The sequence below is a fragment of the Mytilus galloprovincialis genome, chromosome 9, assembly GCF_965363235.1.
Source record: "Mytilus galloprovincialis chromosome 9, xbMytGall1.hap1.1, whole genome shotgun sequence".
Lineage (NCBI taxonomy): Eukaryota > Metazoa > Mollusca > Bivalvia > Mytilida > Mytilidae > Mytilus > Mytilus galloprovincialis.
In genome coordinates this window covers 8007449-8030873 of record NC_134846.1, presented here as the reverse complement: position 1 = coordinate 8030873, position 23425 = coordinate 8007449, and the positions used below count along the sequence as shown (strand labels likewise).

At 32.3% G+C, this 23425-nt stretch overlaps 1 protein-coding gene and 1 long non-coding RNA gene across 5 annotated transcripts in view; both read left to right on the top strand.

Annotated features, from left to right (window-relative positions):
• The window catches only part of LOC143044349 (ras-related protein Rab-26-like), a 188879-nt gene that overhangs the window by 83628 nt on the left and 81826 nt on the right, over positions 1–23425 (top strand). The window lies entirely within an intron of this gene.
• LOC143046612 (uncharacterized) lies at positions 2054–3634 on the top strand. Its single transcript, XR_012969183.1, has 2 exons — positions 2054–2469; positions 3248–3634. It is a non-coding gene; the product is annotated as an uncharacterized LOC143046612 (long non-coding RNA).

Genomic DNA, 23425 nt, shown 5'->3' with positions numbered 1-23425 from the left:
GTGTAATTTTTGAATATGTTAGAAAAATCAAAATTGACAGGGTTATTGAGTTAAGATAAGTTGCATTTCATTCGCTAAATAATATGATTAGAGGAAGAGGAAGATGAACCAAGGATAGATCTACATAAATTTATACAGATAAAGTAAACCGAATGAAAAAAATCTTGTTTCAATCTTTAAATTTGTTTCTACTGTATTAATTATTGAAGACATGTCGTATCTTTAAGTCTGGTTGATCTACAGCTTAATACCCTTAAGTATGATCCTCCTTAAATTCGAGCATAAAATAAAAAAATAAAATAATTGAGTATGGAAAACCCGACCAAAGAGCAAAGAACGGCAGGAAGGTTACCAATAGGTGTTAAATGCAGCGAGAAACTCCCGCACCCGGAATCGTGCTTCAGCTTGCCCCTAAGCAAAAAAAAGTATATAAGCTAAATTAGAATACAGATAGATAGATATACATCACAGTTTTGCCAGCCAAGAAATTACCAAAAAAAATGTGTTTTTATCGGTTGGACTTTTAAACACTGATTTGGATTTACATTGAATACAAAAATAAATCATACATTAAGTTCCCACCTATTGAATGGAAAACAAATACAATGTTTAATCGTAGAATTGTCAAAAATTTTGCTAGTCTCGCTACACACGATGATGTTGTTTTTTTTGTTTTTTTTTTAAATCAAATGGAATTACAAAATCCAGGGTATGCTCCTACAGGTCAGAGTATTTTACACTGTGCAAAATATCTGATGTAGTTTATGCACACTTTTACTGTGCATTATCCATATTATAGCACAGTAATAAAAAAGAGACTTTACCCAGGTTATGAGTTGAAAACAATGAGGATAAACGCAGTTGTTATGCTGTTTACGGGAACAGTAAATAGAACTTATCGAGTCGACATTTATTTCGATTAAACTCAAGCGATGTTTAAATAATGTTTAAATAGTCCTATTTCAATAACTTATATCACAAAACAATATAGAGCGTTTTTTATTTTCAATTTCAAAATACCTTTTTCCATGTGTATTTATAGACTGTTCAAGAATCTTAATGATGAAACTTATTTTACGGCAGTTTGTAGGATGTTAGACTAGAAGTAAAAGTCGAAGCCTTTTGGGCTACAGGTATATAGCTAGCTAGGACACACAAGATGTTGTTTCAAGGTTATTAATATAGTTAAACCGATTTAAATAGCAATTACAGTCAATCTTATGAAAAGACAGAGTCACTGCGGATTATTAGAGAAACTATGATGAGCTGCGTATTCATAGTACAAATGTATAACATAGTCATTTTGTAACATTCAAATAACATCGACCTAATAAACATTTTCGTAAATTCCATATTCTACAAGCCGTGCACTTGCCTGTCTAAACTGATTAGTGTATTAATATGCAATGTAGGCATTTTAATTACATCATTTTGAAATTGGCGTACCACACGGCCGTTTCTTCATTGAAAATGACACATTGTATTATCATAACAAATATTAGGTGAACACAAATTTAAAATAAACTGAAAATAGGTGCATATCCCTTGTTGATGTGTGCAAATGTTAAATGCTTATTCAGCAAAGTGAAATTGCCTTTTAAATTTGTTACACACTATATTTTCTAAATAAAACGTATAGTTGTCACACATTATTTTGGTACTAAATTTTATATTTCAAACTGTCTAATTATATTGATTTCTATTATGTACATTTCGTATACTGCATGCGTATTTAATTTATTCAATAATAAGAATGATCTCGAAAGTCGCTATGAATTTACATGTCCGAAATATTTGTTTACATCTGAAACATGTAAGATCATAAATTTCTGTTTGTCAATAACCTTTTAAACTTTAAGCTAATGCAAACATGTTACAAGTTCGTTATGCAACTTTTATACGGTCATATCAAATACATGTATACACATAATTTAATTCACCGATAGATTGATCACCTATCGTAATTCTCTTTGATAAACGTATTCAATTTGTGATCTAATTTCTGTTGACGAAATGACCATTACAAACTTTGTTGTAAGCAACGCTATTTGGTATTTAAAGAAAGATACATTTATATTCAGGGACTCCGTTTGGATATGCCAACAAGAGCACATGAACTGCGTTCGGATTTTCCATCGCATTCATATACATTGTTTTTGATTTAAAATAACTAAGTTGTAATACTGATACTTTATATTTGGACTTAATAAAATGAATTTGGACTTTACCAATTTGTTTATGTTTACTGTATTGAACTGCCGACTTGTGTGTTAATAAAGAGCTAGTACCCCGCATTGTGGATCGTTCCCAAAGACGGAATCCCACCCAAAGCCGTTCTGGCAATAGTTATTTAGAAAGTATCACAATCTTTCTTCATAATTTGGTGAACTTTCTTAAACCTATACGATTGCCTTTTCTATGAAAAAGAAGCTTATTGTGCACGCCGCTTGATATGCATGACACAATTATGTAAGTATTGAATAAAGATGTAAAATATTTATCACTGAGACAGCAAACTAACAGACAAAATAAAAACAAAACACATGCGTTTGGTACCCATCTTCTGATTTTCTTTGTTGGAATCAATATAGTTCAGCTCTAAATCGATTAGGGTGTAAAAAGGGAGTCGTAACATCTAAAGGAGCGATATTCCATTTCATAAAGAACAAAAACCTTAAGTTGATATGACGACTTTTATTGACCACGGTTTTTGAGATTTTTTTCGAGGTTTATAAATTTTGATGATTGATAAACTATAACAAGGTTAATGAGAGAACATTCATAGAATGCAGGTGCAATATTTACCGCGCTGAAGTATGTTCATTATTCATTTTTCATTATTCAAAATTCAATAATGAATAATGAAATAGTTCATTATTCACTATTCTATGTTAAATCATGAATAATAAATAATGATATAGTTTATATTTAATTATTCAAATTGAAAAATGCCTAATGAAATAAAATAAAAAATGACTGTAACACTAGTACTTAGTCTTTATGCCGTATTTTGGAACTCGTCGATTTGGTGCTATCAAACAAATATTCAAACTAATATACTAGAAAAAAAGTCACTCTTTGAAATTTTCCTCTTTATCTATTTTTTTTTTTACTTTCGGAGCTTAAACGAGGTGATTTCCCTATCTATTTTAACAGAATTTTCTTTGTAAATGATAAAAACGATATAAACGACCTACATATATACCAAAACATTGATAAAAAATATCATACATTGTCTTTTTTTTAGTTTACAGATATATCTTATATCACATTCGAAGCTCACCAAAAGAGTAATAAAAGGTATATAATAAATATGTTCCACGACGCCTATTAGAGGAGTTACGGAAAACCTAAATGTCGAAATACGCGTGAACATTAAAAAATAGCTTATTTTGAATAATGGACTGCTGCGACCCGCCATTCCTTACGGACAGAACACTTTATACACCTTCTGAAAACTTGTTGATAGAAGAACAAAATAGATATAAAACAATATGTGCCACAATGACGTAAGATAGGTTATGGAGGACATAAATACTAAAATTCGATTGAAAATTCAGAAATAGCCAATTTTGAATAATGGAATGGACATTTTAAATAAAGGAACGGATTGCTGTGACGCTTTAAAATTACATATATGTCTTATACCTTATTCGCAAGCTTATCAATAGAGGAACATAAGGTACATAGTAAATATGTTCCGCAACGCATATTAGAGGAGTCACAGAGAACATAAATGTCAAAACACGCGTGCATTTAAAAAAAACAAAAACTATTTTAAAGAATGGAATGGATTGCTGCGACCAGTTAGCCTGTATTTTCATACATATATTATATAAAAAAGAAGATGTGGTATGACTGCAAATGAGACAACTACCCGCAAACAGACCAAAATGAAACAAACATTAACAACTATAGGTCACCGTACGGCCTTCAACAATGAGCAAAGCCCATACCGCATAGTCAGCTATAAAGGGCCCCGATAAGACAATGTAAAACAATTCAAACGAGGAAACTAACGGCCTTATTTATGTAAATATATGAACGGGAAACAAATATGTAACACATAAACAAACGAAAACCATCGAGTTACAGGCTCCAGACTTGGGACAGGCATATACTTAAATAATGTGACGGGGTAAAACATGTTAGCGGGATCCCAAACCTCCCTCTGACCTGGGACAGTGGTATAACAGTACAACATAAGAACGAACTATTAAAAATCAGTTGAAAAAGGCTTAACTCATCAGACAGACAAAAGTACCAGGATTATAGTTTTATACGCCAGACGCGCGTTTCGTCTACATAAGACTCACCAGTGACGCTCAGATCAAAATAGTTAAAAAGCCAAATAAATACAAAGTTGAAGAGCATTGAGGATCCAAAATTCAAAAAAAGTTATTCCAAATATGGCTACGGTAATCTACTCCTGGGGTAAGAAAATCCTTAGTTTTTTCGAAAAATTCAAAGTTTTGAAAACAGAAAATTTATAAAAATGACCATATAATTGATATTCATGTCAACACCGAAGTGCTGACTACTGGGCTGGTGATACCCTCGGGGACGAAACGTCCACCAGCAGTGGCATCGACCAAAACATACAAAACATACAAGTGGACGTGGCCGGGTACTTATACATCCCGACACAAAAAGACACAATGAACAGATCTGAGAGCACTCGCAGTTTTCTGACAGCTAGTTCAAAGCCACTTACAACTAATAAAAAAATCATGCCTCTAAGACTAAACAATCAATCCGTACACATCCAACATACAATGGATTTAGGGGAAAGACGTCACAAACAAACAGAGAAAAACATTATACCCACTTCGAAAACTCATCAATAGAGATACAATAGGTGAATTGTAAATATGTTCTGCAACGCCTATTAGAGGAGTAACGGAGAACCTAAATGTCGAAATACGCGTGAACATTAAGAAATAACTTATTCTAATAATATAAAAGACCCATCAGCCCCTAGATACAGAAAATGTCGTACACCTTTTGAATGGTTGTTGATAGAGGAACAAAATGGGTATCAACAATATGTGACGCAACGACAATAAGGGGTTACGGAGGACCTATATGCCAAAAATTACGCATGAAAATTCAAAAATATCCAATTTTGGATGATGGAATGGATATATTAAATAATAGAATGCATGGACTGCTGCGACTCTTCATCCCATAATTAAAAAAATAGTGTTTACACCTCATTCGAAAGCTAAATAATAGAGGAGCAAAATATATATACATTTAGGTGTATAGTAAATATGTTCCACAATTAGAGGAATCACGGAAAACCTAAATGTCGAAATACATTGTACGCGTGAACATTAACAGAAATAACTTCTTTTAAATAATGAAATGGACTGATGCGACCCACTAGTCCCTTTGTTAGAAAAGTTTATACACCCTTAGAAAGCGTGTTGATAGAAGAACAACATACATGGATATAATAAATATGTGCCGCAATGACTATTAGAGAGGTTACAGAGGTCATGAATACCAAAATACACATGAAAATTTAGAATTAGCCAACTTTGAATAACAAAAAGGACTGCTGCGTCACTTCGGGCCATAATTACAGATGTATTTTATACCTCATTCGAAAGCTTACCAATGGAGGTACACAAGGTGTATAGGTATATAGTAAATTTGTTCCGCAACGCATTTTAGAAGAGTAACGGAGAACCTAAATGTCGAAATACGCGTAAACATTAAGAAATTGCTTATTTTGAGTAATGGCATTGACTGGTGCGAGCCTCTAGCGCCTATCTACAGAACAGTAAATAAACTGTTTAAAAGCTTGTTGATAATGGAACAAAATGGGTATACACAGTAAGTGACTTAATAACAATATTAGGGGTTATGGAGAGCATGAATGCCAAAATAAAAATAAGAAAGAGCCATTTTTGATTAATGGAATGGACTGCTGCGACTCTTCAGCCCCTTATTACTTATATGTCTTAGACCTCATTCGAAAGCCAATCAAAAGAGGAACCAAAGGCATAAAATTAATATGCCCCGCAACGCCTATAAGGAGAGTCACGGAGAACCTAAATGTCGAAATACGCGTGAGCATTAAGAAATAGCTTATTTTGAAACAATATGTGACGCAACGACAATAAGGGTTTACGGAGGACCTATATGCCAAAAATTACGCATGAAAATTCAAAAATATCCAATTTGGATGATGGAATGGATATATTAAATAATAGAATGCATGGACTGCTGCGACTCTTCGTCCCATAATTAAAAAAATAGTGTTTACACCTCATTCGAAAGCTAAATAATAGAGGAGCAAAATATATATACATTTAGGTGTATAGTAAATATGTTCCACAATTAGAGGAGTCACGGAAAACCTAAATGTCGAAATACGCGTGAACATTAACAGAAATAACTTCTTTTAACTAATGAAATGGACTGATGCGACCCACTAGTCCCTTTGTTAGAAAAGTTTATACACCCTTATAAAGCATGTTGATAGAAGAACAACATGCATGGATATGATAAATATGTGCCGCAATAACTATTAGAGAGGTTACAGAGGTCATGAATACCAAAATACACATGAAAATTTAGAATTAGCCAACTTTGAATAACAAAAAGGACTGCTGCGTCACTTCGGGCCATAATTACAGATGTATTTTATACCTCATTCGAAAGCTTACCAATGGAGGTACACAAGGTGTAAATGTATATAGTAAATTTGTTCCGCAACGCATATTAGAGGAGTAACGGAGAACCTAAATGTCGAAATACGCGTAAACATTAAGAAATTGCTTATTTTGAGTAATGGCATTGACTGGTGCGAGCCTCTAGCGCCTATATACAGAACAGTAAATAAACTTTTTAAAAGCTTGTTGATAATGGAACAAAATGGGTATACACAGTAAGTGACTTAATAACAATATTAGGGGTTATGGAGAGCATGAATGCCAAAATAAAAATAAGAAAGAGCCATTTTTGATTAATGGAATGGACTGCTGCGACTCTTCAGCCCCTTATTACTTATATGTCTTAGACCTCATTCGAAAGCCAATCAAAAGAGGAACCAAAGGCATAGAATTAATATGCCCCGCAACGCCTATAAGGAGAGTCACGGAGAACCTAAATGTCGAAATACGCGTGAGCATTAAGAAATAGCTTATTTTGAAACAATATGTGACGCAACGACAATAAGGGTTTACGGAGGACCTATATGCCAAAAATTACGCATGAAAATTCAAAAATATCCAATTTGGATGATGGAATGGATATATTAAATAATAGAATGCATGGACTGCTGCGACTCTTCGTCCCATAATTAAAAAAATAGTGTTTACACCTCATTCGAAAGCTAAATAATAGAGGAGCAAAATATATATACATTTAGGTGTATAGTAAATATGTTCCACAATTAGAGGAGTCACGGAAAACCTAAATGTCGAAATACGCGTGAACATTAACAGAAATAACTTCTTTTAACTAATGAAATGGACTGATGCGACCCACTAGTCCCTTTGTTAGAAAAGTTTATACACCCTTATAAAGCATGTTGATAGAAGAACAACATGCATGGATATGATAAATATGTGCCGCAATAACTATTAGAGAGGTTACAGAGGTCATGAATACCAAAATACACATGAAAATTTAGAATTAGCCAACTTTGAATAACAAAAAGGACTGCTGCGTCACTTCGGGCCATAATTACAGATGTATTTTATACCTCATTCGAAAGCTTACCAATAGAGGTACACAAGGTGTAAATGTATATAGTAAATTTGTTCCGCAACGCATATTAGAGGAGTAACGGAGAACCTAAATGTCGAAATACGCGTAAACATTAAGAAATTGCTTATTTTGAGTAATGGCATTGACTGGTGCGAGCCTCTAGCGCCTATATACAGAACAGTAAATAAACTTTTTAAAAGCTTGTTGATAATGGAACAAAATGGGTATACACAGTAAGTGACTTAATAACAATATTAGGGGTTATGGAGAGCATGAATGCCAAATTAGAATAAGAAAGAGCCATTTTTGATTAATGAAATGGACTGCTGCGACTCTTCAGCCCCTTATTACTTATATGTCTTAGACCTCATTCGAAAGCCAATCAAAAGAGGAACCAAAGGCATAAAATTAATATGCCCCGCAACGCCTATAAGGAGAGTCACGGAGAACCTAAATGTCGAAATAAGCGTGAGCATTAAGAAACAGCTTATTTTGAATAATCCAATGGACTGCTGCCCCCAATTACTAAAATAGTATATGCCTCATTTCAAAGCTTACCAATAGAGTATCTAGGGGCATGCTCATGCGGATTTGAACATATAGCTTCAAATCTGTTTTGTTAATTCCTCTTTCAACAATCTGAAAAGGGTGAATAAACGTTGCGGAACATATTGAATATATACTTTTTGTTGCTCTGTTGATTAGCTTTTGAATATTTCAAGTAAACAGAATCGCTGTGCATCATGTCACTTTAAGCCTTTTTCTTGAAGCACATGGGGGTATCTGGTTTAGTAGCTTATTCTTAAATGACTTGGTTAGTATCTTAAATAGATAATATAATCGCAATTTTACATTAGACGTTTTACTAAAACACTTAGTAAATTAAAATAGGGAAGTAAAAAGATGCAGAGAGAGCAGAACAGCTCTTCTTATTCCACTGATTGAAAAGTTCTAACCGACTTTTTTAAACTGCTTCTGCCACTAAAATTCAGTGCAAAAAATGATGCTGCAATTCATCCACTTTATATCAAACCAATGTATCGTTCTGTCATTAATGAGTTTTATTTACTTAATTCAAATGGACTTAATTCACGGGGACATATAGGTGTAGAAGATTTTATGAGGTTATTGCATGAACTTAAAACCTATCATGCCCATCATTTAGTGCACATTTTACCAGTTTGTTTGAGATGCACTGGATATAGACATGAAGGACTAAATCAGCGTTCAGAATGTACTTATGCGACACCTTACCATATTCCTATTATAGTCCTGTCTGTCCGATTTACTAGTAGAACTACAACAGGTCATGATACATAATTAGTACACAATTGATTACCATTTGTCTTTATTTTAATCATATATAAGTTACTAGTAGTTATTGATTTGTTGACAGAAAAAAACACACTGAAAAACAATAAACAGAAAAAAATATTTGAAAAGGCCATATTTTGAATGAACATTCATTTTTTGTAGCATTTTCAAAGGTCTCAAGGTCTATTGATTCACGGAAATGTGTTTTTTTATGTATTAATGAAACAATTTCTCATTAAATTTCCTAATATAGGCAACCAATGTTCAATATTCATAATTCGATAAAAAGGAAACAAATCTAGGCTGCAAACAAAAACTAAGGGAAACGCATCAGTCGCTAAAAGAAAATAAAGGAACAACCGAAATACTAAACTTCAAACAAAATATCTATGTAAAACAATCCCTTATAGCCTGGCCAAAAGAAACGCTCGAAAGCTTATAGATACGGACCAACTAATAAACAACTGTCACATTATTGACTTGGTACAGGCCATTATTTAAAAACAAATAGAAAAATGTTTTAGTTCAACCAGGTTTATGTGTTTTTATTGTTTGTTATTGTTTTAATGTATTATTGTGTATCATTCAGCTTGTTGATTTTTTGGCTTTGTTACTTTGTTACTTGTGTAGCTCATTTGACAAAATAATGTCCTTTTTCAATTACTGTTGTACTGGGAACTTAGACTCTCTTGATTGGGTATTTTAAAGTTTCTCAACGTGACAGTTTTATTTCTTATTTTCCTCCTTCAAAGTCATTAATCCTACATGCATACCTGGAATAACTTTTTTAGTTAGGTAATTAGGTTTCATGATTGCTTATGGTCTACTCACCAACCAAAGACACAAGGATATGAATATTACAGTATAGCCTTCATCATGAAAAAACTCTTTGATTGTCTTTAAAGCAACAGAAGTATACCGCTGTTCAATAGTCATAAATTTAAATCTAATCAAACAATAAAACAAATTCGAATTACAAGTCAAAACCAAACAATCAATTAATAAGAGGAAAACAGAACATCAAAAGCACTGAACTACAACGAAAACAAACGGCAAGTTGAACATACATAGAAACTGTATTGTCAGGAATAACATCTAGAGAAACAGTTCAAAGAGATTATTCAAAAGCAGAGACCAAGTTTAGGGTAAATGTTGATTGAGCTTCTAGCATATTAAAGCATATAAAATATCAGGACCCTATCATTTCTGTCATCAATACAAGTGTTATCTACAGATAAAAGATCAATTTCAACCAGTAAATAAGCCATATGGTACTAGAATCATATTCAAAACAGTGTGGTCCTGGCCATTGATTGACGACCTAAATTATCCCATTGACTGGGACAGATTAGGTGAACGTTTGTCTGTAACGACCATTGCTTGCTTCTTACTTCTTACATAATTTAAACTTTGGGGTCACCAAAGGTTCTTAACACCTTTAATAATAAAATAATTCAAAAAATTATTCAGGAATAACCTTTATGTTTTGATTTATATTATTGATATAAATCAACACATCGTATTAATCCGGATTCGTTTTTCGAATTGCTTTATTTAGGTGTTGAGAACTTTTGGTGACCCCACAGATTCAGTGTCTTTAACAAGTACATAGTGAGCAGTGATTGTTACCGACTTCCTAATCTGTCCCAGTCAATGGGATAGTTTAGGTCGTCAATCAATGGCCAGGACCACACTGTTTTATGATTCTAGTATGAAACATCAGCTCACTTAACAGACCTAAACAAAAATTATATGCTTTCTCCGAAAATTGAAGTTTTTTTTTAGCATTGATAGCATAAAGAACTCGCATTACATTTCATAAACAATGCGCCTCCGGAGTACTTTTATGAATGCTTCTTCAGCAGGAGAGCTTAAATGAGTTAACAAATGTCTATGCAAAGATTTTGAAATGTCGACTACTTTTTGTTTGGCACTTATCTCTAAAGTTTGATTCCTCCCACACCAATGAATGAGAAAGTGAGTTTAACATGCTTAAGTGGAAGAATCGGAGTTACAAATAAATAATCATGCATATTATATATACATTCGGAAGCATAGGTATTTCCTTCCAAAAATCCTAACTTTGCACGAGTTAACAAATACTACTGTATCATTGTGTCCACTATCGCAATTGCTATTGTGACTATATTGAACGCATCTATCCCATCGAGCATGAGATAACGGATAAAACAGATACAGTTAAGTCGGCCTTTATCTTGACTTACATCTAAACATTGACAATGAGGGTCTTAGTAGTGAACATTCTAGCAGCCAGCGCCTGCATACTGAGTATATATCTCTAAATTGATACGGTTTTCCCGATCTTGTATTTCCTATCAATACAGGATTTTCTTGGTAGAGGATTGCTGCTCACAAGGAAGTTATTAAACCAAGAGTTCCAAATGGTGAAGTTAAAATCATCCCTTCGTTAATGTAACAGACGCCATCACGAGACGGGTGGCCGTTATGGAATAACAGTTTCACAGATGATATTGTATATGTTCCTTAAGTGGTAACATTAATCCCCTTTCATTTGTGCATGAATATGACCTACCGAAGTAGACTATATACCGGATGTGTAATAACATAAACAACACGACGAGTGCCACATATGGAGCAGGATCTGCTTACCCTTCCGGAGCACATGAGATCACCTCCAGTTTTTGGTGGGGTTGTGTTGCTTAGTCTTTAGTTATCTATGTTGTTTCATGAGTACTATCATTTGTCTGTTTGTCTTTTTTTTCTTTTTTAGCCATGGCGTTGTCAGTTTATTTTCGATCTACATGTATGAGTTTGAATGACCCTCTGGTATCTTTCGCCCCTCTTTTGCAAACAAAGTTTACCTTATATCCTCCTCCTTACGTTGTGTCATACATTTCATATTACAGCACTTATGAAAACAGTTTGTTACTGAAGTCAGACTAAGATAACTGTTGACAACAAAAAAATGAAAAAAAGGTATATATATTGCATGCGTCCAAAGCGCTTTTCCGGGTTGATCTTAATCATTTACGCTCAGAGCCTGATATTTGAAAGACGAGAATGTAAGAAAAACAACAGAAACAGTTGAAGAGCTATTCGACCAAATGAGCAAAAAGATAAGACAACAAAGTTGACTGTCAGCTGCACTTGGTGGACTGAAATATTAGGTTTTTTTTTTATTTAAATATTTATTATTGGACAATTCTAGGGAATCAAAGGAATTGCAGAATAAAAACTCCTTTTTTGCTGGCATGGTTTCTTAAAAAAAAATCGAAATAATATCTGTTATAACAAATGTAATTTCAACTGATCTTACGCTTTAATTTGCATATTGACAGTCTATTTGAGTATGTGTGTGATAGGGATAATTGTCGTTACAACTATTATTGATTCTAATCACTTATCAGTGTCCCACGCGGATACATAAAAGAACTGACGGTATGATACTAGTATGGGACAAATAGTTAAACACTAATTAATGAATTTATCTCAAAAACCTGTATATATACGGACTGGTCCGTGATGACAGGTAATAACATCAGAGCAGTTAAAATTAAATTAGAAATATATTATAATTGCTTCCTTTGTTGAAACACCATTTAAAACAAATAATATAAAAGGTCAAACACTTATTCAAGCATTTAGGAGACAAAAGTCATAACATAAAAGCGCTTTAAATGCTGAAATCACCTGAACGTTTGAAAAGTCCTTGATTTATCCTTTGTCTAAAGCGTTTGAAAGACTTCAAAATGGCGCAAATTTATTTTTTATTTATAGTTAAATGGCAAAAACATAATTTTTTTCTGTTTTATAAATTGCAATAAGAATTTTATTTAGAGAAAGAATCATACCAAAACAGGAGGAAACATCAGGAATCTTTTACGTGAGTATTTCTTTATATTTGACTTGTTTTTCTAGTTGTTATATGTATGATAAAATGTAAACAAACAATCTACTGAACCCATATGGTCATGTACAAGTTCTATAGCTGATAGATATGTATTCAAACAGCACAGTCAACTGTTGTTTGTTATACATTTATTCAAGTATTTTTTTATTCATATTTTGGACATCTTCACTCGCCTGTCCAAAGCCAAACTGACCCCTCTTTAAGTTTGTCTTGTCTTGACTTAATCTTAATGGTTTACATATTGTTATTAAAACAAACGACGTATCATATATGTAGACACAACATTAAATAAACAGTACTGGTATACAATATGAATTTGAAGTATACAAAAGTAGGATGATAACAAAGATTTAGCGATAATACCGTGTCATAAATATGCAAATGCAGCTATTGTGTTTCTTTAAAACTTTCATGTGAACAAGTACCTGTGTTACTTAGTATTCTGAAATCAAGATACAGGGACAGATCCAGCCATTATCAGAAGGGGAAAAAGGGGGGTTGTCTAATAAAATTGAGAATGGAAATGGGGAATATAATATAGTTATAGTACATTGTATAGTAACAGGCTGCTGATGCCTAAGGCAAACTCAGAATTCAATTGGCGAAAACATCGACAATGCCGTGTCAAAAAACGTGAAATATCGAAAAGAATACCAAACCTTCTCAAACCACATCATACCTACAGATTAGAGCAATAAAATCCCACAAAATGTCGATTAGTATAATTTGATGATAGACTATTAAGCATGTTGATGCCAATTTATGAATTTTGTGAGAAATGCAGTACGTTTAAGTGCTTTTCAAAGGTACCAGGCTTATAATTTACAATTAACTATATTACAATAAAATCAAATTGCAATTTTTCGAGCAAAATGTAATATTTTTACTTACTAAAAATTTAGTATTTTTGTTCATGAATTAACTGTTCTTGTCCAAATTGCTCAAACGATTAAAACTCGAGCCAATAACATTGAAATGAGAATCTTTGAAAGCTAAAAATTTAGCACTGAGTTTTGAATGTAAAATTTCAGTAGGCTAAATATTTAGTAAATTGTATAATTTAAAATGTAAAATATAACTTACAAAAAGGAATGCTAAAATTTTAGTATGTATATTATTGATTTCTTTTTTTATTGCAGGATGCATTTGAAGGATGTTGAGAATTGCCTTTATTTCTAAGATTGATATAAAGTTGTTAAAACTCCTAGATTTCAGGCAAAAAACCCTAGAATTTTAGTCAATTTGCAAAGATTCAAAACAATCCATTTTGAGAACGAATATTGCAGAGTATCAAAATTTATTGCAGTCCGTTAACTGTGGATTGAAAAACTTTCACAGTTCAAATGACATTGGACTTTCATTGCTTTACCTTTAATATATTTTCAATTTCTTTTGCAGTTTCGGTTAAAATGGTCGATGTCGATCTACAATCCCTTTATCTTTTTTGATATTAGATAATGCGAGGTTGGATTGGTCTGTAGATATAGAGCATTCCTTAGGAAAATGCAAATATCGTTTAATATCGGATGTAAATAGATACTGTTTATGACTGTGTGCTGCGAACATGTCGACAGCATAGGTATTAAAAATACAAACTCGCATTTAAAATTTGAACAATTATCTTTTGGGAGCATTCCTTGAAATTACAATAACTAAACTCGCAATTTTGTCCGTTCTTTAAGAATCATAGCAAAGACAAATGCCTAACCGTACGGTTACATCTGTAGTTATATGTTTGTTAGGTTTGCAACATTATTAACGTTTTCCATTTGTACATTTTCATTTCATACAGGTTAATCGTTGTAAAAAAATATTTTCTTGTGCAGTAAGTCTATTGCTGACAGAAATAAATAAAAGATTAGTGTACAAATGCTCCTTCAATAAATTTGCTGTCTGCTTGTGAAATGAATGCAGTACTGGTGATCACTGATCTTAATTTACCTGTACAGTCCAGGAATTTATTGGATTATTTATTTATTTATTAAATTCCTGGACTGTACAGGTAAATTAAGATCAGTGATCACCAGTACTGCATTCATTTCACAAGCAGACGGCAAATTTAAGAATTGAATACTTGTTTTATAAATTCATTGGGGTGTAAAAGCGTTGACCGAAGTACATTTTGTATGAAGTGCGGACGCATTCAATACATATATTTACATTTTTCGCTGAGATCATGAAAACACGATTACTATCAAGTTTTTTTTTTATGTGTGTCATCATGTATCTTACACTTTTAAGCAATTCATTTTGAAATAAAGAATGACCCGAGATTGCTATTAGTCAATCAAAATAATGTATAATAATGAAACATACATCTTATGTATATAAATAAGAAAGTCAGGATTCTATTGGTGTGATACTCAACATTGTGTCTGAACCTTTTTTTTAATTTCTATTCAGCAAAACTAATTTAATGACCATCGTTGGATGTTGAAAAAAATAAAAATTGACCTATTATATATGTACGATGTTTAGTGATTCAATCATTATACTTAACCCATTGTTACATTTAAATGTACTACAGTGCCACTGAAAAGGTATGTCAGGTAGAGTTTATTTTCGTTAGGTATCACATTCAGAACGCCTTGTAGCAATCATATTCAGTTTTTATTCGTATTCTATTCTGTATGTGTGTAAACACGCGTTTATGGCAGTTTATTCAGAACATGCGTAAACCACGATCGAAGGCAACATATTACTGTAGAAAAAATACTTTTAGTCTGTAGAAATTTGTTTGCAGGTCACTCGTATAATTGTACAATACGTACAATGATTATCTTTTAAGTTATCTAACAAATATCTCGATATGTCATGAGGTTGTTTGACTGTCGGACAAATGATGACTTTATTTTTAGATTTGTTTGCCCATATTGCCGTTTGGTTTTTCTTTATTTCGCTCGAGCATCGGTGTTCTACAATTTACAATTGTATCATTATCCAATATCAAAATCTCGCAAAGACTCTCTCTCAAACCGATGCAACATCTTGAAGGGTTACCTTGCGCTCAATAAATTAATTTGGTAGTGCTTAAAGCTTATACAGTAACTTAGGGCATCGGCTTAAAATTATGAAACTTAAAATAGAAACAGATTGCTTGTTATTCTTCAAGAATCGTATTTAAAGAAATTTAATAGCCTGGCATATTTACAAACTTACTACTCTGAAATTGTGTTGCTTTACGGGAATACGCATTTAAAGGCTAAGACGTCATCTTTAACCTAGCTTACGAAAACGGAAGTTAGATTTGTTGTATGTCCTATTGTGATAGTCATTCGAAAAGGAGAGAAAATTATTTTCATATCTAAACCAAAAGATTTATATTCTAGTATATGGTCACACAGATGCAGAATGCTTGCTGTTCTTAAAATTGGAATGATGAAAACCTTGGTAGATCATCTTCTTACAAACAGGATTCAATCTGATGCCAAGTGTAACCATACATATAGATAAGGGTACTCGTTCTAGTATTATTATCAACATATTCATTATTTACGGCTTTTGATACGAAATTCAAACACAGCTTTCAGTACGCAGCTTCCGTAGCCTAAAACAACAGCAAAAATGACACTATTGATCAGTGTTGACATTTGTTAGTTCTAATATTATTATCAAAATATTCCTAATTTACGGCTAAAAAGAATACAAAATTTGTCAAACACTGCTTTCAGTACACAACTGATGTAGCTTAAAAACATCAACAAAAAATGACACTATTGATCAGTGTTGACATTTGTTAAAAGTAATACATCATCATTATTGCACAGGATCTCTCAGTAGGAGTCAAGAAGTGTTACTAATCTGTTTCGCTACTACTGTCATTGAAGGACAATTAAAATAAAACAAGCTTTCAGAATGGAAAATTAGATTTCCGATTTTATAAACCGTGAGTGATAGAATATTGTTGTAAATAAAAGACCGTTGTATAAAAAGGTAAATACAGATTTAGTTTTGGATCTTTGGATTTTGTGAGAATATCGATAAATATTATGAAGATGAACGCATGACTGCTTCTTTAAGTGAAAAGCATATTGAATGAACGAATTATTAAAGCATTTTCACGCTGATTATTATTTACTAATATCCAGTTGTCATTATGATATAACAAATAAGATAGAAAAGAAACATATAAATATTAATTTACAAATTCAGGAAAAGAATCATTTTTGTTTTTACTAATTGAAAAATTAGCTGAATAAAATCATGAAAGGCAACAGAGAAATTAATTTTTTATACTTTGCTGATTACTCAGGCTTTCATGAAGAGAGAGCTATTATACTGTTTATGATGTTTATGGTGTGGTCCACGGGTCAGAGTTGTCATGCTTAATTAAACGATAAATTGTTGAAATTAGATAAAATGTTTTTACTTGTTACGTTTTATTGTTTAACATTTGGTCATGACTTTGCCTTTCATTGCTGATTATGCAGTATGGGTTTTGTTCATTGCTAATTGCCGACATGTGCCTGACAATTGGTGAAATCCATGTCATTTGGACCGTGTTTGGCAATCATACCACATATCCTTATTGTATGTACGCTACCCAAATGCATAAAACGAGGCTAAAAGCTGTCTTGAACTTTTATTTGAACATTGCTTCTTGTTGACGGCCTAATTGTGATGATATGAAAGGAGCAACTTTAAAAGAGATGTTTCTACTATTGTATTTTTGAGTTTGTCAAATGAGTGTAGAGATTTTGTGTCATGAGTTACCACACCATAATGCCTCTTTTTTATTAGTGAAACCATAGATTATTTCAAGAACATGTGATATATATTACATACAGTCATCAGTTCAACAAAATACGTTTGTTTTATGTCGCCATTACATGTAGAACATTTTCCAGCTGATCGTATAGTGCGAATAACAGAATATTCAATAATAAGCGAAGTATTCGTAAAAATTTACGAAAAAAAATCATTGAAAATAAATAGATGCTTAATTCTAAAAACAAAAAAACAATAATGGACATACAAAAACAAGACTGAAAAACTACCGTTACAAAAAAAAATCCACATATACATAAATGAAGTACCCCCATCAAGACCGTCATAATTACCTGCAGATGTCATGTCATTTACTAAATTAAATGTGATTCTACTGCTTTTGACATTCATTTTCGTACACATGTTCTATTAGTTCATTTTTTTTTATTAGTAGTATATACCTACAGCACGCAATATATTTGATAAAACCTTTTTTTTTTCATATGAGTATTGATTCTTTAAGAAGCACAGAAAAGCAAAGTTGAAAGTCTGATACGTAATGACATTTAAATATAAAAAGTCATAAATTGTCAAGTAGAATCTACACGTTTGATTTAACACGATTATAACTTTTTACAAAATGAGTGGGTATTTTTTTGTTAAAGTGTTCACTATTTTGAGTATTGAAACAATAAATGCATATAACACTTTATGCAATCAACAAAAGCTGTAATAATAGCAAAGCAACAATATAAAACCAGCGTATGATCTCTCCACGTCATGTTTTTTTCATATCGTATTTTTCTCTTTATTGACAAAATGTAAGACTTTAAATCAAGATATCTTTTTTATTTCATTTTATCCAGTAATGATAGCTCCTTTTTATAAAGGGTAGTTACAATTTTCTAGAAAACATTGCTGATGGAGAGTTGTCTCATTGGCATACGAAACTCTTCGTAATTCAAAATGTATATGTATTTGAATGCACGAATGCAAGGAAATTTTCAGGGATCTCAAATACACGTAGGTGTACCCCTTTACAAATAATGTGTTGTGTTTATCAGAAAACTTGACATTACATTTGTGTAATTTTTCAATTAGTGACAACCGATATATGTCTCTTTTAGATTTATTCACACATTTTACAGAATTTGATATAGAGATTGACATTTGGTAATGACGATCTTAACCACTCATCTAATCTAATTGTTGTTGCCACAATTCTACCCTTTTTCCTGACCTTCACTTACCATGACCAATACAATTGGCATTATGGGAGTTTTTACTGCCACTCCTCTGGAACACACTTCAGTATTTGGTAACGTTTGTGTTGCTCAAATATTCAGTCAAGTGTTATAACGATTTTTGTGCTTGTCTTGTCTTTATTTTTAGCATTTTATTGTATGTTGTATTCCACTGATGTGTGTAATGCATCCATGTTTTCCTTTGATATTTTTTCTTTCTTTTGTCTATTAAACTGTTCTCTCTTTATTCTAATTAAGGTTCCTGTCTCGTTGACTCATTGCACGTTGTTTCAAATGTTTTCCTTCATAAACAAAAGTTTAATTGATGTACGACTGGAATATTTGGTTAAGATAGTTGTATAATATCGTAATGGATGTTATCAATTTTGTTTTATTGCATAATTGGACCATACTAGTTATTATTGTTTAGCGATATTTAATTTAAATTTATAAGATATGTTTATTGGTGCATATTGTTTTTGTTATGGTGGTAAAACAAGGCATGAATATGTTTGATTGAAATTGACTTTAGTTCTTGTGTGTAAGAAGATTCACACATCTGTAATATGTGTAATCATTTAGACACATTGATTTCAATTTAAACATCCTTTGGCCTCTGTCAATCGGGATGAGCTTTCATTGACAAACCGCGTTCTCGTTGGATAACTATTACTTATTAATCTATCATACACAGCTCCTCTTGAAGGATAATTGTAGAAAAAAAAACATAATATCCTATAGTATAACTAGCGCAGGCTACTCGAAAATTATGGTACTTTTATCAACATATTTTGCTAGGGATTATTTATTCAATTGACTTTGTACCTTTTAAACCTTTAGAAATCAAAGACTTCATCATTAATTTTAGTGCAAATGTAGCTCAATCTCTTGCGACAATCAATAGAAAATGTCGTGTAGCATTCAGTCTCTGCCGTTGACAAGGCTTTCTTTACAAATACTATTGATTCACAGTTGATTCCTTTATTGACCACCGCTACTTTTCAAGTCTTTTCAGGTGCCTTTAGAATATCTTTTTTTTTACATGGTTTACGCTTGATTTGATTAGGATCAGCATCGCCAGTCTTCAATTTTAAAGTTCGACAAAAGTTGACTGTCCTTTTTGAACAATTTATTAACTTAATTTATCCGTTGAATTGTCCGACATAGGTTCATGGACGCTTCTGTATAAACCCACTGGCACTTTCGAGTCAATTACATAAATTTTCTATTTCTGTTTCTTATGAATGCTTAAAAATGGTATTCGTTAAACACATGATGTGGATATTTTAAGAACTTTGTGGTCTACAAGACAAAAACTGTATATATGACTACACGTTCGACATCATCCATCTCTTATAGGTACATGAATTAAATCGTCAAAGCCAACTCATCTCGGGAGTTGGTGGTCGTGGGTTTGATCATGTCCTGTCAGTTCACAGACTTGAATAACGATTTGCTGTTGATTCACTAAAAAAGCGGCCGTGGTAAGAATAATGCGCCCTAGTAGAGTGTCATTTCACAATTCGAAACGTTCAGAATCCGGTTCAACGTGCCCGTAGTGGTCTAGCATCAACAAGAGAGGGTTCATTTTCATATAGCATTCAATATTTTTTCTCCTGATATATATCTAACAAATTCTTTTAACCTTCTCCTCCTCCGACGTAATCGTCATCAACACCTTCATCACTGCGAAACATTCAGACTGACTTTGTTAACTACGGCTACTATATTGAATAGATATTTTTTCTTCGCCATGCCTCATTATGATCATGAACATTTGTTTAAAGGGGTCTTGAGGGTATACAGAGCTATCAACTCCATTAACTCGTAACAATAAGGCCGGAAAAGTCGAAAAAAATATATTTGTCTATACCTCAGTAAATTTACTGGATATGAAAGAAAACGACATATGTTTCAAAGTCTGATGTACTTTTCCTCCTGTGTACTCAATCACCAACAACGACTGTAACTGAAATTACTTTGTACTGAACATATGAATAGAATGCGCTGCTTTACCTCATCAATCATCTGATCTTACGGAGTCCGTCTTTTCTTTAAGACTATGTGTAGGAGGGATGTCATTTTTCAAATGGCATTGTCCTTAACGCGTTATAGCAAAGGATATTGCATAATAATATCAAAGAAATCTCTTCCCACAATGCATTGCACATTTTAGTTTTCTCACGTGTGAGTAGTGATACTTTTCTTGGATTCAGACACTTCAGATAGTTTAGTCTATTAGTTAAGGACATTATATTGAATAAAGTGGTACGTGTAACGTAAATTAATCAGTGCAGAATGTGTAATCAGAGATATTATTTAAGAATTTAGCTGGAGCAATGTACCCAGTACATGTGAATCCTATTCCATTCTTTAATGTGATATATTTGTAATCGGTTGTAAATCAGTTTGTACCATTCTGTTCTGTGTTTGTTTTCTTTCATTATAAAGTACACTATTCATCAAATAAAATTGCTAATACAAATGGACAATTTGTCAAAGGGACAACAACCCATTCAAAGTGCGAAAAAAAGCCGAAATCATGCCCCGAAGTGTAAGTGACAAAAGATTACTTTGAATATCATATCATTTACTGATTTGATGTTACAGCCTTTGATATTCTCCTGCTAAAAATGTTCTTTTAGTTAACGTGTTGTCATTACTGATATATCCCTAAAGCACGTCATATATAAAGTTAGACTTCTTTGTTTTTTCATAGGAGTATTGATTCTAAACGAACGCAAAAAAAGTAAAGCTCAAAGTCTGATACATGATGACATTTACATACACAATGTCTTTTGACACACATTAATGCAATCTATGGAAAATGACACCAGTCAAAGAATTTTATTGTATTATCAAGTTGAAAGCAGTTTTTTTATCTATTTTATAGTGCATTGAATTAATAAAGTCATAAATTTACAAATCAAATTTGCCCTTTTGATTAAAAGTGATTTTATGGTGTTTGTAGTTTGTAACAGTATATTTTCTATTCGTGAAATAAAGATACATTGGTGGAAAATACAACCACTTCAGCTACCCATTACAATTGTATAAACAAACACGACTCTGTTTCACTCGTCGTAGCCACAATCGGCATTCTTTTTAGTGACTCACAAAACCAAAAAGCATTTACATCAACAGTTCTAAATAATAAATAAGAAACAACACGAACTCCACTAAAAAAACCGGGAGTGAAACAAATATTTAATTGATACAGTAGAAAAAAATACATTTAGTCCTTGCTACACTTTGTATATATTTTGCTGGTTGTCGTCTTAGGAATAATTTTTTCGTGGTCACAATAAATAGCATATATTTCTGTGTAATGTAATAAAACTTCAAAAATGTATTGTAATGTCCTTAATTAAACGGTAAGGTGTCGTTAGACTCTCCCAACACGAGGTATCAGTTAGAACTTCATTGTTCTAACTGGAAGCTGATGCATGACGATGTTCATTTCTCACAGCCTAACTACCACAACGTTTAATATTAGTTTTTACTGCCAAACCTTTACTCAGTCAACGCACTGGACATTTTCTAAAATGAAATATGCTTTAACGTCTAAAAAAAGTTCCCTCCAAGCTTCTCAATCACTAACACTAATTGGGTTCATATTGTATTAAACTTTCAATAGAATAACTGCTTAACCTTATCAATAATCTGACATTACAGATTCCGTCTTTTTATAATTGAAGTGTAGGAGTGATGCCATTTTTCACTAGCAATCTTCGTTACGCATTTGTGCATTTCAATGCATAATCATAACAAAGACATCTTTCTCACAAAACATTGCATTTTTGTAAGGAGATTACTATTATAAGATGCTTATCACAGATTATTTTAATTCTGATCAATCATATGTAAGTAACTTACGTTAGAAATACATGATGCCAGAGTGTATAGTTGACATAGAAAGTATTATACATATCAGACGATAAAATACTGAAAAGCAGAATCATACTGTTTTTGTCTTTGCGTGTTAATACTTGGAACATTGGAAAGTAAATATCACCCAATTTACCCGATGATATTTTGCAGTGAATACATTATGATTTCTATATGGAAAATAACAAATCTTATTAGCAAATCAGATTAAATTGGACATTTGAAACGCGTACCATTCTGATAACAACACGAAGTCTGGTAGTGAATCTTTTTTTATTGTTTCATTGTGAAGTGTTTTCAGGATTTGTTTTGTCTTTTCGTACTTTTTCACTTTAGTATAATACGTTTTTCTTATTATAACGATTTTTGCCTGTCCCCCCTTTTCCCTATTCAAATTTTCTTTTTTTTTTTTTGTATTTCAATTTTTCTTGTTTTATTGTTATGTAGATATCTGTCTCATTGACTTATATTCAACTTGTCTCGTTTATGACGGAAAAGCGATTGGAATGATTGCTTTAGCTGTTTATAGTCTATTTTATGGAGCTTATTTTATTATTTATTGATAAAATGGTTTTATAATGGTATAGTCATATTTTATTTAAAATAGACATGGCAAACATATCATATCTTCTTTTTTATATAGAGAAACTGGTTGATG